At 40.7% G+C, this 17,360-nt stretch overlaps 1 protein-coding gene and 1 non-coding gene across 9 annotated transcripts in view; both read right to left on the bottom strand.

The window, feature by feature from the left end:
• Window positions 1-17,360, bottom strand: part of MACROD2 (mono-ADP ribosylhydrolase 2) — an 836,889-nt gene that overhangs the window by 456,813 nt on the left and 362,716 nt on the right. The gene's annotated exons all lie outside the window — the stretch shown is intronic.
• Window positions 5,537-5,728, bottom strand: LOC116235317 (U2 spliceosomal RNA). Its single transcript, XR_004168319.1, has one exon. It is a non-coding gene; the product is annotated as a U2 spliceosomal RNA (small nuclear RNA).

The raw sequence follows: 17,360 nt of genomic DNA, 5'->3' as shown, positions 1-17,360 counted from the left end.
AATAGACACACGGCCTTCTACAAGCCAGAATGCAGTCAGTGTGCATTTCTTAGGGACACTTGCTCTGAGCTGTTCATATGGAAGCAAATAACAAGAACCTATGTCACTCGGCAGTTTCTCTTGCAGATTAGCAGAGGGAACACACATGCTATTCATTTTCTGAAATAATATTGGAGAGTGCTGTTTATATACTGCCTATAGACCATCTAATTTAAAGAATGTAGCATATTAAAGTAATTGAAAAAGGCATTTGTTTCTGCAGCACAAAATGTAAAGTCTGATTGCTAGACAAAATAATTGACATACTGTTAGACTATACACATTTGCCTGAATACTATCGTGTAATAAGCTATTGCATGATAAGAGAAGACTTCAGCTAATCTCAGCCCAGAAACCTTCAGTCTTACTCCTTCACTATTGCCAGTGACCCCCCTGAAGTGCCAGCCATCTGCAAACTGACTTTTGTACATGAAATGGATGTAAGGATATGATGTTAATGCTGGCTGCCAGCTTGTGGCACCTGATACCACAGCAGTATTACCTTTACAATACTGCAGATGGAAGTATACCTAAGTTCTTCCTCGTGTTCTTCCCACCATTCCCCTTCCCCATCCTTCCACACTCCTTTTTCTTTGAAAACAGGTTCTCACAAGTCCAGCCCTGCTGCCTCTTCAATTTCCCAAATGATCTGTTGACTTCCTCGTGGTTTCCAGGAACAAAAGCTTCCCGCAGGCCGGCTGCACCCTGCAGAGAATACAGATGCCTTGTTGCAATGGGAGGAAGAAAATCAGAGTTGAAGTTCTCATCCTGAGCAGTACCACCACCCTCCATCCTCTGTGTGAAGTTGCTCAAGTCCTTCCCTCTTTCACATACCCACTTCCTTTTCTCACTCAAATGGAGGACATTTGGGGCAGCGAGCAGCCAGGAGTGCAGGTGTACCGTTGTGAAGTCCACTGAGATGCTGGATGTGAGTCAGATGCACTGGGATCACAGGCTCCTACTGAACTTCACTCATAGCAGGAGCCAAAGATAAACCTTCACGTGAAAGAAATGCGCTAGCAAATGTCCCCTGGATGATGGATTGTCCTGTACCCTCCTTTTGCATGCAGTCACCCAGGGTGCACCAGTGGCTTGTTACCCCAGGCTGAAACCTGCTGAATGAGGCAACTTGTAGAGCAATGCCACAGTTCTGCAAACAGCAGCTTTTAGGCTTTCAGTCCAGCTAATCCGGAGGTCAAAATACATGAGACTTAGTTTTGCATTAACACTATAAACGATCAAAATAAATCATTAGCTATGATTCATCTATTTGTGCAGAAACAAGTAAATGTCAGTACTGTCAAAAAAGGGAAAAGTTTATGATTAAGCTCTGGCTATATTCATTCCTCATAATCACTACTTGAGGAAAGCATTCGCATGCATTTTTAAAAGATTCAGCTCTTCATTTTCCTTCCACCCCGATGAGATAACATGGCGAGGAATTCACACACAAGGAGAGCTATGCAGGAACACATACCTTTACATTCAATATTGTTACATGAAATGGTTTTGCAATTAGGCTCATTTTAGAGCAGAAAAACACTTCAACGGAAAATGACAGGATAACTCAAATAAGCATAGAAAGTAATTGTGCTTAAACAGATGCAGACATCAAGTCATGGATTGTCTGCAATTCACTGGAAAGCTCACATGCAATTCTGCTGTCGAAACTGAGTGTTTCAATTACTGGCAGTCTTAACCTTTCTGCTGCATGAATTTTTGATCTCCACTCAAAGAGGAACAGGGAAACCACCCAGTTTTCCAGCATGTACAGAATAACTAAGCAATCCGTATCACGTTCCCACTGAGAAAAACCCCCCATCCATCCTGTCTATCAGTGAAGATCGCTGGAGGAATGCCAAGTGAGGCATTTGTCTCTGTTTGACTTACACGGGTTATGTTCATCTTTATTTGTTCGAGTCACAAATAAGGATAAAACAGGAAACTAGGTAGGGAACAGCACACAGACCATCCTCCTGTCTCATGAGAAAAGGCTCTCAAACGAGGAAAGAGCTCGTGAACTACTGCCATCCGAGTTAATAACAACAATAATACGATATTATACCTTTGGGTATTCTGAACATGGAATTAAGTCATTTATTTAAAGTATCGTGTAACAGCTCTAGAACCACTAGGAAAAAAAAAATATATATTTTATTTTTCTGATGTACCAACAAGTTTTACATGGAGACCCCGAGTGCCTCGCCACGTTACGACTGCAGAACGAGTCTTAATTAATTTACTCCCAAATGAGTACCACATTTAGAAGGAAAGAAATTGTAATTTTATCCTGGGAGGCAACTTCACACAAATGGGACAAACTGTTACCTTATCTGATTCATATCTGTTCTCTAATGGTGCAAAGGCTTACTGTAAAAAAAAGTCATTCTAAAAACACCCAGCTGCTATTGCACATAAATATTGCCTTCTTTTCTCTGGATAAAACCCTTTGGAGGGAAATTGCTAACTTGCTTAAGGCTTGTTTTTCTCACATTTCACATGGACATGCCTCAAACACTCCTATCAAATTTTAATCACCTATGTGGAAACATCTACGAGTTCAACAAAGTTCTGCTGCTTCTGTTCTGCTATTTTGGTGTTTTAATTGTGTTACTTCATGCAGCAGAACGAAGTTTGACATCAGTACAAAATCTCACAAAACATCAGTTTAACTGTAGTTTCCCCCTTAGGAAATGCATTCCCTTGAGGATAACTAATGCAAGCCACCTGAAAGCCCCATTTCAGCTTAAAACCTTCTCAAAGAATGCCATTCTCATAAAGTCAGTGGCAGCATTATGATTTGTCTGAGGCATAGAAGTCTGGGCTTTTTTGTTTGTTTGTTTTTCAGTTGCGTTAAAAATAAAATACATTCAAAAATTTAAAAAAATAATAATATTAAATGAAAACTTGATCCAAATTCAATAGCACTGACTCTGGAACAAAAGTGTGATAGCATCATGCTGGAGACAGACAATTAACATTCTGCTAGAGATGGACGATCCTTATCATTTGCCTTCATTGCTTCAAAAACTTTTTATTAGGGCAATGGCCAATGCTGTAATACAAAGACAAGAGTCCAGCACGCAAACATCCAAAAAAGGATTTCACAATAATATTCAGTGATTCAGTGTATCAGAAGCTGACGCTGACTTTACGAATATCAAAGCCTATCGTGTTGCAATAAATTCCACCAAACTAATTTATTAGAATGCTAATTGTTGTTTTTATAGCAGCAGAAGGAAGTCACTTTATGTATCACTCTTTGAAGAGAATCTTGGAATCTTACCTGTATGTTCCAATTGTTAATTGAGTAATGACGGTTAATTCTGGACATGGGGGAGCAAAACTCTTGCAGAAGCAAGATTATTTCTACAGTCACACAGTCAGACACACTCAATCTCATAGGGGCAGACATGGATGCAGACTGATAGCAAACACGAGGAAAGCAGCAGGCACAGGTAGTCATCTGCAAAGGAGCAGTCATTCCCTACAACAGCGTTTTAAGAAAGCTGCAGAGGAAGTGGCAGTGTGCGGTTCTATCAGTAATCAGCCCACGCCTTCCCATGGCTCTTGCCTGCTCTTTCAACGTGTCCATCAGGAACATCCCCCCCAGCGATGAGCAATCCCCCAGCAGCTGAAGGGCAGCTACACCAATGCATGTTCCACAGACGTATCCCCACGCATTAGCTCAACCTTTGCGTTCTCACCTCCACATTTTCAGCCTGTTTACAAAGAGACGACTCAGCTATTGCTAACCTCTCTGCTCTTCTCCCCAAAGAAATGAAGAAACTTCTCGCACGCTGGCCAGTGTCATGGTCTTAAGTAGCCTGTTGGGCTTTGAGCTGCCCTTCCCTCACCTGGGTGAATGTAACTTACTGTATTAGTGTTCTCAGAGAGAGAAAAGAGAGAATCAGTATTCCAGGATAGAAACGCTTTTAGCTAAAAGAGCTCAGCAGTCAGGAGAAATGAGGAGCAATCATTTTGTTCCCATGACAAACAAGACCTCCCATGGCAGTAGATGCCGTATATTGATAATAACCTGTAAGCAGAGTGGCACGCGTGGTAAGAAGGTGGTATTATGCTGCACTGGGTTTCTATCTTGCAGATGTTACTTTTTCATTCTAGGTAGAATTTTTGAAAAGCGTCTTTCCTCAAATAGCAACATTGAGAAGTCACAATTAATTAGCATTGTGATTTTTTTCCCAAATCATCAGCTTTACTTAATATGTCCTAATTTAAATACAGAGGCCATAAATATTGACAAGGGTATCACCACGCAATTCAAGATACAAGGGATAGAAAATGTGGGGATTTTATGGAAATAATTGTTTTTATTGTCCTTCATTGCAATTAATTCGATATCCAACCCACCACCAAAAATGTCACACCAAATCAACTTCACTATATGGTCTATTTATTAACCACGGCAGGGCAAATAATTTAAAACTGAAAGGTGACCAGGTAATGAGACTTAAGCGGGGGAGCTGATTTACAGTGACACAGGTACCTCCTCTCTGGGTTTCCTCACATATCCAGTAAGAAATCCACAGAGGGTCAAATTCTTATGTCACCCAGAAAGGATCGCCATCACTCCCCATCCGAGCTGCACTCATTTTACTTCTAATACAACTTCCAATTTTCACCCTGTCACTTTCACTTGTCATTTAGTGGCTTGACTCTGTTTCAAAAGATGTTATAAAGCCCGCTTGTCATCACCTGCTGCATTACATAGACCTCAGCAGTAACTATGTCACAGGCCAAACAGAAACAGCTCGTGTTAGCCACCCACTGATTCCTACATGCAGGAACAGTTCTGGACCTGCAGTTTATAACAGGGCTTAAAATGGCATAAGCTGGTACTTAATCAATCAGAAATTTGAGTTAACACCAACTCTCCATTGCTTTCCACGCTTTTCAGAGTCAGTTTCAAACACTTGTGGCAGCACTGTTTCCTCAAAGCTATCGATCATGTCTACTCCTTTCCAATGGCCTACAACCAAATACAACGCAACCCCATATTGCATGACGATGCTTCTTTGGGATTTTGGAGCTACTACCAATTGTTCTTTTTTCTTTTATTTTTTCCTCAGAAAAACGGCACCTTTAAGAGCGGTCAGTGAAGACCAACAGCAATGATGATGCAGTAACTCGCGCCTCAACAGGGATGAGACTGAGCATAGGCTCACTGCATGCTGTCAGTACAAAGGCATGCCCAGTCTGGAAGATATAATCTGATGTTCCAAGGTTGGACACCGCAAAATAGTTGTTAATGTGGACTATGAAGACAGTGAACACAAAGCTGAAACGCACCCAGAAGTGGCTTTTTGTTTGGTTGTTTTTTAACAGAAAATTTACTGAGGTTAAGGGAAACCTGAGCTGAAAACAAGCAGAGATTAAGAGAAAACTTTAGAGCAGCGTAATCTATGCTTGCTCTGTTCCTGCTCTTCCCTTCGCACTCATTTATGGTCATCTGGGGACTTGTTAATTTTTTTTCTTTTTTTTTTTCACAGCAGTCTAGAAACACAGCAATAGCCAGCTTCACGCATGGAGAGGATGGTGTAAGCTCCTAGTACATTTCCCAGTCCCCAAACTCATTTAATATAAAATCCTCAAGTTGAGGACATAACAGATATTAAACTGATAAAAACATATGCTCCACTTGATCTTTGCCAAAAGGTCAAGAAGCAAACACAAGTCAGCAGACTCGATGGTTCCTGGGTCTGACTCAGAGAACACACCGAGACTGAATCATCGTAAGCTTTTAACACCACTGCAGCAACAACTATTCAGCTTTCTCACTCAGATTTATTTCAAGAAACTCAAGACAGACTACAGACCCCAAATAACTCACTCCAAGGCTTTAATTAGCTCGCGACTTTGCACACGCAGTAACTGCAGGAGCCATTCTGTGCATTCATTTATACTGCTGTGTCTCCAGCACAGCAACCTGGAGAAGCTATCAATGCCATGTTCAGCCTCCCCAAACTCTCCTGACCTGGTTTGATCATTTCTTTTACTGTCAACTGAAAAATAGAGAAACAACAACATTCCCCAAACACTACAGCTACCTTTTTGTTCTGGAATCACCATGGGGCTAGTTTAGAATTTTCTCCCTACAGGTTAGAGAACAACAAATCTCTACTCTCAGGAGCACGTGGAAGCCTTACAAATGTCATATATAAATACAAGAACTACTTTTGGGGAGGGAGGAGACAAAGTGTATCATTAAATTCTGTTAAGAGAATTTTTTAATAAATAGCATGCTGAGGACAGAACTACATATTGCAGAGCATTTTCTTAATAGTTGCTGGATCCATCGCAGTATCTCCCACGGTTATTCAAAAATCACATCTCTATCTTGCCACGGTGTGATTTTTACTCACTCGAACTCTATGATAAATTAACACCAACAGTAAGATAATACTGCTAAAACGGATGCGTGCTTTTATTATAATCATTCGAAAAATCATTCCTGAGCATGCAGGCTAAAAATGTCCTTTGATGTTAATGAGTAATAACAAAAGATGTTTGAGCAACCTGCAACAAGACAGCAATTTCTTCAAAAATGATTTCATTTTTCAAGAGCACTTTGTAAACAAGCATTTCAAACCTTACATTTTGATAATGAGTTTGCATTCTCAAATAGGAATTATAATCACTAATTATTTATAAGAGTAGAACAGTAGGTCAAAAGCAAAAGGAAATGTATTCCCTCATCAGAAATACCTAGCTGGTACTCTGATGTTGGTATTCCAAGCTGCACAAGAGAGCCAGTTAACTAAAAGGTAATTGTTTTAAAATAGAGCACTTAGTGAGTCAGTATCAGCAAATCTACTGGATTTTAATGAGTTAAAATATTGTAATAGCATAGCTTTGTTCTTTAGGTTAATCACCTTTCCCTCAGACTCCAAGCAACATTTAAACATATGCTTAATTTGCTATTGAAGTCAACAGAACTTGCAGTGAATGGTGGAAGTTAAACACGCTTAATGAGATTTACTGAATCAGAATGCGTAAAAACTGATGTGAATGGATTCGAAACCCAAAGGCATCAGCCAGGTCCACCCCAAGTCCCCCTGAAGACACAGAGTCTTCAAAATGATATGGAAAAAAAATTATGGCACATCTACTGTACATCTATACTTCTGAAACATGTATATAGCAAAACAACAGCAGAAACACTTGAATGTGCCCTAATACTAATGGAAAGCCTTTATGGAACTCTGTTTGGCACCACTGCTTAAGCAAAGCCCTCTGACGTGAGACAACTGTTGATTTGTCTCATGTTTCCAAAAGAAAACGTCACACAACTAAACTATTTTTATCAGGGGGAACAGGAAGGGACGGAGGGATGGATTTTACACATTCACTTAGCTGCCTGGATAAGAAGCAATGTAATCCAGTATTCGTACCTTCTTTCATCGATCATTAAAACAAACTGCATAATCCTCTCCAACCTGCAGAGGGACACCCGCCTTACACCAGACGATGCTCCTTCTCAGATTAAAGGAAATTACCTGCATGCCTCCAAAGCCTCTTTTCACTACCAAAGACCACAGCAGTTTTGTTTCACAGATAATAACTCACGCGCAATATAAAACTGTTTCTTAGTATTTTCTTATTTAACTAGGTAAGTGAAAAATTAATTGAATTATAACTAATTAATGATTTCCTTGACATTAAGTATTAACAGAAAGGAATTGAGTCCAAGAGAAAATTCTTCAGATTTCTCACTTACTATAAATGTTCAAATTTGGCTTTTCATTTTAATTTTTCTCTCCTAGCTTATATGGAGGATCCGGTTCTGGCATTCACCCTCAAAGATACTTTTATGTTTCCTGATCACAGAAAAAGCAGCACTGTACTGGAGCTACTTTTACCAATTTCTCTAACAATGCACTATCACCAAGCCTTTCACTAAGATGCTGTCAAAACCAGACATCAGTCGAAGACAAAATACTGCAAATTTTAAACCTGAAGAAAGCAATTGTTACTTCAGTGTGGCAACCAATCATCAGCACGGAAGGAGTTAATCTTTCCCATTCTCTTTAAAGACTTAAAAAAAAAAAAAAAAAGGAAGGAACAGCTGTCACTCAGGTGATGAATACAAGCTGCTAGCCTTTCAAACAGCAGGTACAGCATCGGAGCTCTGAATTAATTAGCATTCAGAAAGCCTAAACACCACTTGATAACTCTGCAAGATAATTTTTGTCCCTTCCTGCAAATTAATACTGCCATTAAGATGAGCAAGGACACAATGCAGATTATAATTGTGCCCATTAAACAAAGTTCCACAAATAACGAACCAGAGGTTCCAGCCAAGAATGCAGCAAGTCAGCAAAGCACTGCTGCAAATAACATACAGGAATTCGTCTTCACTTTTTCACTGCGTTCACAGAAACACATACGAGATGAATTCCTGTGTAAATGCATTGAATGTTCTCTGCAGAGGAGTGCAGGCTTTTCAAAAGTTCAAGTTTCTAAATGTTTAAGCAGCGGCTTTGTCTCAAAAGCATTCAGGCTGCTTCCATGAGAGCCCCCATTCATATAGGCACGTACACTGAAATTACAAGTTAGCAGTGCCCCTGAAATTACACTTACAGCATCTTAAAAAACAAGGCCTCTGCTAAACGCTGCTTCAGCACTGCATCAAAGTCTAAACAACCCGCTCTGAAAAACCTTCCTCCCGTGTATATAATTTGATTTAAATGACGAGCATACTTTAAAAAGCACAAAAATGATTGATGTCAGAATTTAATGATGTTTAATAAGTGGCCATCTGTCAACAGTCAAGGGCTAAAAAAGAAGCACATTATTATTCCCCAAAAGATTAGAAATATTGATGCTAATTAAAAGGCACATTATCATTATCTCAAAGTGATGTCTAAACACTAATCAGGCTTCAAGTCCGGCAAAGAGGGAGGGCAAGACCTGTGGATAGCAGTCCTCCCCAAATGGCTCCTTTGGGCTGATAATCTCTCCGCTGGTGCTGTGATAGCATACACATCTGAACTTGGCAAGGGCTAGGTAAGTCCTGGCTGGGTGGGCAAGAAATTAAACCCTGACCTGAAGCAAGAAAAGATTATTTATTTTTAACTCACGTCCTTAGAGGAAATCCTTGGTACATTTTTACAAGATATTGCAAAAGAGAAATATGCTAAACGTGGCATCTGACTATTTATTTTTTCCAATTTGCCGTACACGATATTTCAAAGCAAAATAAAACTTGGCATCATGGTGTCCAAACATTCAATCAATTGCACCATACTAAATTGTGAAGTACTGGATAGTTTTATTTGAGAAATGGATTAGAGTCACACATGCATAAGGGACCCGCATGGAAAAGTAGGACTGAAACCCACATAACAAAACTGTGGACGTGGGTTTTTTGAAGCACTGTTGACTATTTGGGCCTTTGAGAATTCTGTCCACAGGTGCAGGGCTGCTTCAGATCCTCATGCTCACGCTACAGAGGACGAAGGTACACACAGGTAGGTGGCTCAGGCTGCTGTTAATGTTTGCCTGGAGCTCTGCCTTCGACATTAATAGTCATTTTATTACCTTCTAAAACGTGGCATTTATTGACATTTTCATAATTCATCATGATCAGAATCTCTTTTAAGCAAACAGACCTCTGCTAACCTCAAAATCCATGCTTCATGTTTGAACAGAAGCAGCCAGCAGCCCATAACACGCTTTTCATCTTAGTATGCAAAAAGCTGACAGAATCCAGGCTTTCATAGCTTGCAGAGAAGCAAAGTTGTAGGGCGTTGGCAAATGTTTCCCTACCCCTGGGATACAAGAGATGTGTAAGCAAGATCTGACTGATCCCACCTCCCACGTTGTGGAAGCCATACGTACAGACCCAGCTATAGCTATACTGGCTCTATAAGCCCTGCACATCATCTTACCAACTTTATGGGGCTGGTCAAACAGTGCCGTAGTGCCAAAGAAAAGGGGCACCTGAGCAGAGAAGAATATTCAGTGCTCAAGGTAAGCAAAGCACAGGTAAACACAAAGTAAAATCTAGATAAGGACAGCTGGGAACAAAATGAATAGGAGAATCATATTCAAAGCATGGGAAAATGGCAAACTGAAAGCATCACAGCTGGTGCAGCCGAAAAGCAGAGCTGCCTGGGCAATGGAGGCCTGGAGCATGAGGGCCCATACATAATTAAGACCAGTTTTTTGTTTTTTTTTTCCCGTACTTGTAACAGCAAGCTTTTTCACCTGTTAAGTGCCACTATCAAATTACCATCTCCACAGCGCAAAGCCACCTCTGGTCTTCCTCCTCACGTCAAGGAACCCATTAATCACCGTCAAGCAGAGCATTTTTCTATTTTTACTTGTCATTTTCAAGCCATCGCTTCACACAGGTGTGACCTCTGATCCTGATTTTCTTTCCAACACTCCCCTGCCGTACTCTCAGAGTTCTGTGTTATCTCCTCCCTAAGAAATATTTAAAAACTTAAGAAAGATGTCCCTGGGTTTGATTACCCCATTCCCATCTTACTCCTTGATCCTCAGTATAAACACTTCAATCATTCTGGCATTTTCACTGACTCAAATTAAATGCAGAGCGAGTAATTATTTCACAGTCCCCTCGCCCTTTCCTACGCAGGCCTTCTGCCTTACACAATGACAAAGGATTACCTCCCAGTTCCTTAAAAGGCTCAGCTACTTCAGATATGCTGTAGGTATGAATCTGACATGAGAAGACTGAAGTAAACCTTGTGAAGCTTACCGAGGACTAATTATTAGCAATTCCAGTGCTTTTCAAACGTTGAGCTCCAATGCTCAAATGCAAGCCATATAACCATGCAATTGTTCTACTGATTAACAGGTTCCTTGGGGTGAGCATGAGCACCGGGTACAGATCTCTCGCACTTTGCAGCCTGCTCCATGTAAATGCTGGAGAAGTGATACCCAAAGGGAAATTCACAGCACTAAGTCAATTTGAGACAGAGGGTTTAGACAGACACAAAGAGAAATGGAAAAAACACCACGAGTATCTAGCTTAAGTTATTTCATTCCATGTCCTCTGCATTTGTTTTAAACTATCACCAAATTCTTCCTTCTTTGTGCTTCACAGATTCGCCTTCTGACTCTACGCAACTGTTGTACATTGTATAGCTGTCAGAGCAGAAGTGGAATGCATTAAAAGCTGGATAATTGTGAGCTGGGGCATATGGCACTGCCGAGAGTGTAGGAGTTGGTGGGAAGAAGGGGGTTTTGTTGTGATTTTTTCAAGACTCCGGATATGACTAAAGCTTTTTCCGGTGGGCAAAGAAAATATCCCTTGTTTCTCTGTTTCTCCACAATTTCAAAACTTGCTTGCTTTTTTTTTTTTTTTTCCCCCTTTTTCTTTTTCTAATTTACACAAATAATTATAACAAACCTTCATTCTAGTTCTCTTCTTCTCTCCCAAGAACACACATTCTTAAACTGAAGCTTAAACAACACTGAGGCTTTTGCAAAAGAACAGAAAGGAGCTCGCTGCTGTGAAACACGTCAGACTTCATAGCTCACATGCATTGAAATGACCAGCACAGTTCGCTCTTCTCAAAGGTATTGCTTCAAGCTGATTGCTGACTCAAGACAAGAACACAGCTCTGGTCACAGTGAGTTTCTGAGTATTTTCTCTGCAGCTGCAGGGTATAGAGGCTTTTCTGTTTGTTTTGCTTTTTTTCCCCTTCTTCATATTCTGAAGTACAGTTTGGCAGCACCAGGCTGAATTCACTGCCAGTTTCCTAAGGCACTGAATCTCTAATAACACAAAGCCCCGACTATCTCCTTGCCCAATAAATAATCAAAATTTTGCACCACAATCTTCCTTAAAATATGACTTTTTGTTTCTCTCTCTCGGTTGCAGCTAATCCTTTCTGTCAGCTGCATTTCATCCGTAACAAGGCTGCCTGTGACACGTTGGGTTCCAATGCAACTCTTAACAAATCCCCCATGCACAGCGCGGTTCACAGAGTGCACAGACAGCAAAAAGGACCGCGGAGACAGAGCCTCTCTTCTCTAATGGGATCAGAAAGGCTGCGCTTTCACAGGGAGGACGCTCACCAAATGAGCGGATGGGAGAGACGGGAGGCACGCTGTCAGGGAGGTCCAGGCTGACGTACTGCATTCTGGGGGCATGAGCAGAAGGCAGCGTTCACGTTATCTGTATTCTTGAACGTGTGTCGGGTTGAATTATTGGTCACGTGTTTATGGCTGTCATGCTGGAAAGCTGACCCAGGCGATGTCTGCTTCATACTCAGCAGTTTTAAACAGCTTTTTCCAAATCTTTAGAGGCTCGTGTCATTTAACTCGCTCTCTAGAACCTGTCCCTCCTTTTGTCATCTTCTTTCCTTGTCATCTACTTCAATATTTCACTCATTCACTTTGTGCAGTGTCAAAAAACAGCCCATCAGGCAACGAAAATGGGACAAGCATCCACTGAGTGTGAAGCATCAGAGGCTCCCTTTGGTTTCACCAAGGAAATAAAGGGAATAAATAGTGACAGCTGTTTGCTCTCCCATTTACTTGTTTTTAAAACAAGAGTCTCCCGCCTGCCCCATCTTGTATGCAAGGTGCAGTTCTGGAAGGGAAGAAGGTGACAGAACACCGTGTGCTGCCCTCTTCCTAAAGCATCCTCACTAAGCTCTCTTGCAACCTGCTATTACACTATGCAGCCGTTTTCTTCTGCTTTCCCAGGGAAAGCTTCCTTTTCATTGCATTTTCATTCATTTCTGCAAAGTCAAGAGGCTCCATTCAGTCAGTGACCCAAAGTGCTGTGCAGGCTGCTCTTGGTGGGAGCCAAACTGCTGACAACTGAGAGATTACAATGGCCACGAAATCAAACGTGACAGTACCCAGCTTCATCTTCTGAGATGTCTGCAACAAAGGATACGCATGGCTCCTGTGTGCCTCATTCTTCAGCGGAGAGAGCAGGATCACGTAGCAGAGGGGACTTGGAAAAAGCCTACTGTATATATTCTGTTCTCGGATCACTTGGTTCAGCAGGACACACCTAGGCACTGTAGCAATGATAGTTCGTACCACACCATTTTCAATCTTTCATCTCAACAAATTTGCATTATGGTGTGCATAGTTACATGATATTAAGGTCAGTTGAGGCACCATAGATACACTCCTAATTTTACCTAGGGCTTCCTGCTGCAATGCTGGTACTGCATCTCCATGGGATGCCTACACTTGAGAAAATATTGTTGCAGGCATTTTAAAAAATCACACACAAGTCTATTAACTGTTTTTACACACCAAAATCCTACATGAACAGGAGGCGCTCATTAACAACGTACATTAATGGACACAGATTTTTCCTCACGGACTCCATAAACTCTCAAATTATTGCAAGACAAATACTTAACCTTTGTGAAATCAGAAATGACAATATTTTGTTCATTCCCCTTTTAGGATGAAACACTCGGGCCTATTTTTTTTGTGCATAGATCAGTGCTATTTCAAAGTCCACATGGGAAGTATGCATTTGTTTTCTGCTCCCTTTCTTATGCCCATAGCAACACACGTTTCCATTTATTATATAATTGCTAACTAAACTCATCTGGGAGAGTTTGCTGAGGAACACCCAGATTCCTGAATGAATGTTACTTGTTTGGGTGGAAGGAATTATGCCACAGGCACTCTACACACCTTGTAATTAGGTGAGATCCTGGAGACTTAAAGAAAAAAAGAAAGAAAAAAAAAAAGGGCACCTGAACAGATTTTTCCCAGACCTGCTGGTCAATCAGCCCACTGCCAGCTAACAACCCAGCAAAGAAAAGTAAAGAAGTGCACTGACATAAATGTACTACTTGTCTAAAATTAGCAGAGTGCAATTTTTCTTTTGCCCAAACAAAGAAGCCAGCATGTGTTATTTTTTCGGGGACACACTTATCTCTTTAACAGTAACCCTGCTTCACCAAATTATGTGGATCTATGTGCTTTATGTTTTCACATGCCTGTAACTTCAGCTGAACTTAGACACCTGTTTGAATTTGTCCTTTTTTTTTTTTTTTAATTAAGTATGAAAGTAAAATTCCCTCCTTAGAGACACCTTACAAGTAAACCACATCTCCTGAAGGAAGACATTAGTGAGAGGAAAAACACAAAAATAGCACAAATTCCATGCAGTGATCAAAGGCATCAGCTTTACAAGGCCTCTGGTGATCTAAAGAAGTCCTCCAGGACTACACCATATGTAAATAAATTAACATTTTGTTTAAATGTCAATCAAAGATCTTTCAATTCCAACCCAGGTCAGCTGCATTGGCAGCTGTTGAAGTGGTGACAGTCCTTACACACGGGCTAAGGGGCGGAAATGCCTTTCAACCTTCAAAACATCTCCTGAAATTCTTAAATTTTCCTCCTTTTAAAATTTATACAAAGTGTTACATTACAGTGACTGGGCCTAACATTCCCAGTTCTTTTCTCCATCTTTTTCCATTTCAAAACGTTGGAGATTAAGATCCCAAACCATTTACTCTAGACAGCAATTAGTGCAACTTCCTTCCATTTCTCTATATTGCTCATCATCACCTCCTTATACTTCAGGTATAGCTTTACAGGGTAGTGACATAATGCAAATTGTCCAAAAAAGCAGGGAAGGAAAAATGCTGGCATAAAACCTCCACCATCAGATTACAGCGAGCTCACAAAGTCTTCTGTTGGATTACCCTCTTCATCTCACAAAGCCTGCAGAAGGGGAGCATCTTGCCTCTCCAGCAGCACCGTGTGAGCCTGGAAGCCTGATAAAACCATATGACTTCCATGGCAAAGCACTGCTCCTCAGTGTGAAACTTACTTTGTTGAAAAAGGCCTAAAGAAATAGGGGCTGAAGCATTCTGTGAGGGCCCACTTGGGATAAAGGTGGGAAAATTGAGGGAAGAAATGCACAAAAGCATTGTCTCCCTTTGCCATATAAAAATACACAATTGAGTAGCAGGTGATACAACAACAAACTAACAAAATCCAGTCTTCTTCACTGCAACTGAACAAATTCTGCACATAATCCCCTTCCCAGCACACTGGACATGTGTTTTAAACTGTAGTTTTAAACTGTGTCGCACATGATGGTTCTTCTAATGCTTTTAATTAAAACGCTACCAGAAGTTATAATGAAAAGGGATTACTTTTTTCAAATACACTAAAACCTCAAGCTCTTGTTATTTTGCATTCTGGTAAAAGGAAATGAACAACGAAGCCGCATTTTGGGATTTAAGATAATCGTAAGATTTTAAATTGAAGGGCAGGAAAGGGGCTTCATTTTTAAATTTGCTTTTAGCAGATACAAGCCTTATGTTCCTTTATCATTATAACGACTGCCATGTAAAATGTTATCCATTTAAACCCTCCCAACATTTGTTCACAAGCTGCATCTTCCCTCTGCCCCAATATAAATGACAAATACAGGCTCCCACTGACTGAAAGGAAGCCAGTTAGTAATTGGCTTTATTGTCATTATTGGCTGCCTTGTAACACGCTCTGGATTTTGCTCTGAATGCAAAACTCAGTATCATCCCAGTTTTCACAGCATGCTGCCATGTGATCACTCGAAGAAAAGAAAAAAAAAAGAAGAAAAGAAAGTACTTGCTCTTTGCAAACACTCCCACTCCCATCTGACAAAGGCGTTTTCTCTTCTCCACTTTAAAGCTGGGGCACGGGGGCACAGCAAATCGAAGATCAACTGCCTCTGCATGTGCAAAGTTGGTGGGTCCCCCCTCTAAGGCTATTGGGCACTTTTTGGTGTGGAGTTCAGTGCATTGCTCCCAATTTCAGTAGTGGCTCTGACAATTGCAAGATGCCTAGCCCTCTGTTCATATTAAAATCAGGAACAGGGACAAAGGCAGGTGATGTCTGCTTGACACAAGGGTGGCAGCAGTGGTGCCATGCTGCCAGACAAGAACAGGCTTCTCCTTCCTCTGCAGAGCACCCACAGTTCCAGCAAAAAAAAACCAAGCAGAAAGCTCCCTACTGGCACAAGGCTAAAGCTTTGTCACCTTCTGCAAACAAAATCTCTGGGGCTCCATGATCATACCAGATATATCCTATCAGATACATCCTATCAGATACATCCTATCAGATAACTGAATTATAATGTTCATATACAAAGTACAAAAATGCACAAATAAGCTTAACTCCGACATTAATTTGATGCATAGATTCTGTATGTCATTTCTGGGTTTTGTGGGCTGGGAAAGAAGACTGAAGTTCTTTTGCTGGGATTTTTTTTTTTTTTTTATGTATACTGGCTGCTCGACTTATTATTTTTAATATAACCTGGAAAGCTGAACTGAAATCCCACAGCGGAGCAGCACACTGATGCCAACAAGCATAGCAGCAATTCCAGAAGATCTATTTATGAAAAATCTGGTACCTAAGCAGCTGAAAGACAGGGGTAGCAGACTGTTTTCTGTGACAACAGGATGATGTGTATGTGTTCTGATACTGTGTTTCATAAAGTATTTTCTAACAGCAGAGAAAAATCCCAAGCTCAATTCCAGGTTCTTCATCTGGGTGCTGCATGTACTGCAGACCCTTTTGATCCAGCTCTATTTCTCTTGCAGCACACAGCTCTAAAACTTTAATGCCTCTGATGAGTGTGAGACAACACTGGTTCCCAGTGCCACATAGCTTTGAAAACCTTAAGTAGATGTTTTTACAAGAAAAAAAAAAAAAAAAAAAGTTAGCTACCTTAAGAATTTTCAAATCCTTGCTCAAAGCACTGGAGCTCTGCTTCATGATTAAAAAGAGAAACTTTCGGGAGGTTTTTCACACAGACAAACAGCATTACTCCATACTCATAAATGGTCCGCTTTCAAATGAACTTTTCTGGGAAAAAAAAAAAAGTGTGCGTGGGACACAATGGGCATTAGGCACGTCTCAACCCAAACAGGTGAAATATGAAGAAGTTACAAGCAACTGACAAAAAGAATTCAAAATGAAGTTACAAACAGTGTTACCTTCCTCTGCCCTCAATTATTTACATAAAAAGTTTACTTGAAGATCCATACTAATACACTGTTCCCCACTAGGAACTGTGAGACAGACAAGTCCCTGTTCTGAAAGGAAGTTGTGAATGTTAACCTTAAAATCATACTCCAATAACACAGCAGGTCAACTCCAACGAGAGCTTGAGTATAACTGTGCCATACAAACTACGTCCCACTACAGAAACAAACCTGATTTATTGAATAGATTGGAATAAATTTGGGATCTAACCACAGTACAATATCAGACAGAATGTACATTGATCACTCTGCCAGGTGATGTCATCCTGGAAAAGGAAGCCTGCAAGTCCAAGCACGCTATTC

The sequence above is a fragment of the Phasianus colchicus genome, chromosome 2, assembly GCF_987193195.1.
Source record: "Phasianus colchicus chromosome 2, bPhaCol1.hap1.1, whole genome shotgun sequence".
In the NCBI taxonomy this organism is placed as follows: Eukaryota; Metazoa; Chordata; class Aves; order Galliformes; family Phasianidae; genus Phasianus; species Phasianus colchicus.
The sequence above is the reverse complement of the archived record's forward strand: the minus strand, read 5'-3'. Positions and strand labels throughout refer to the sequence as shown.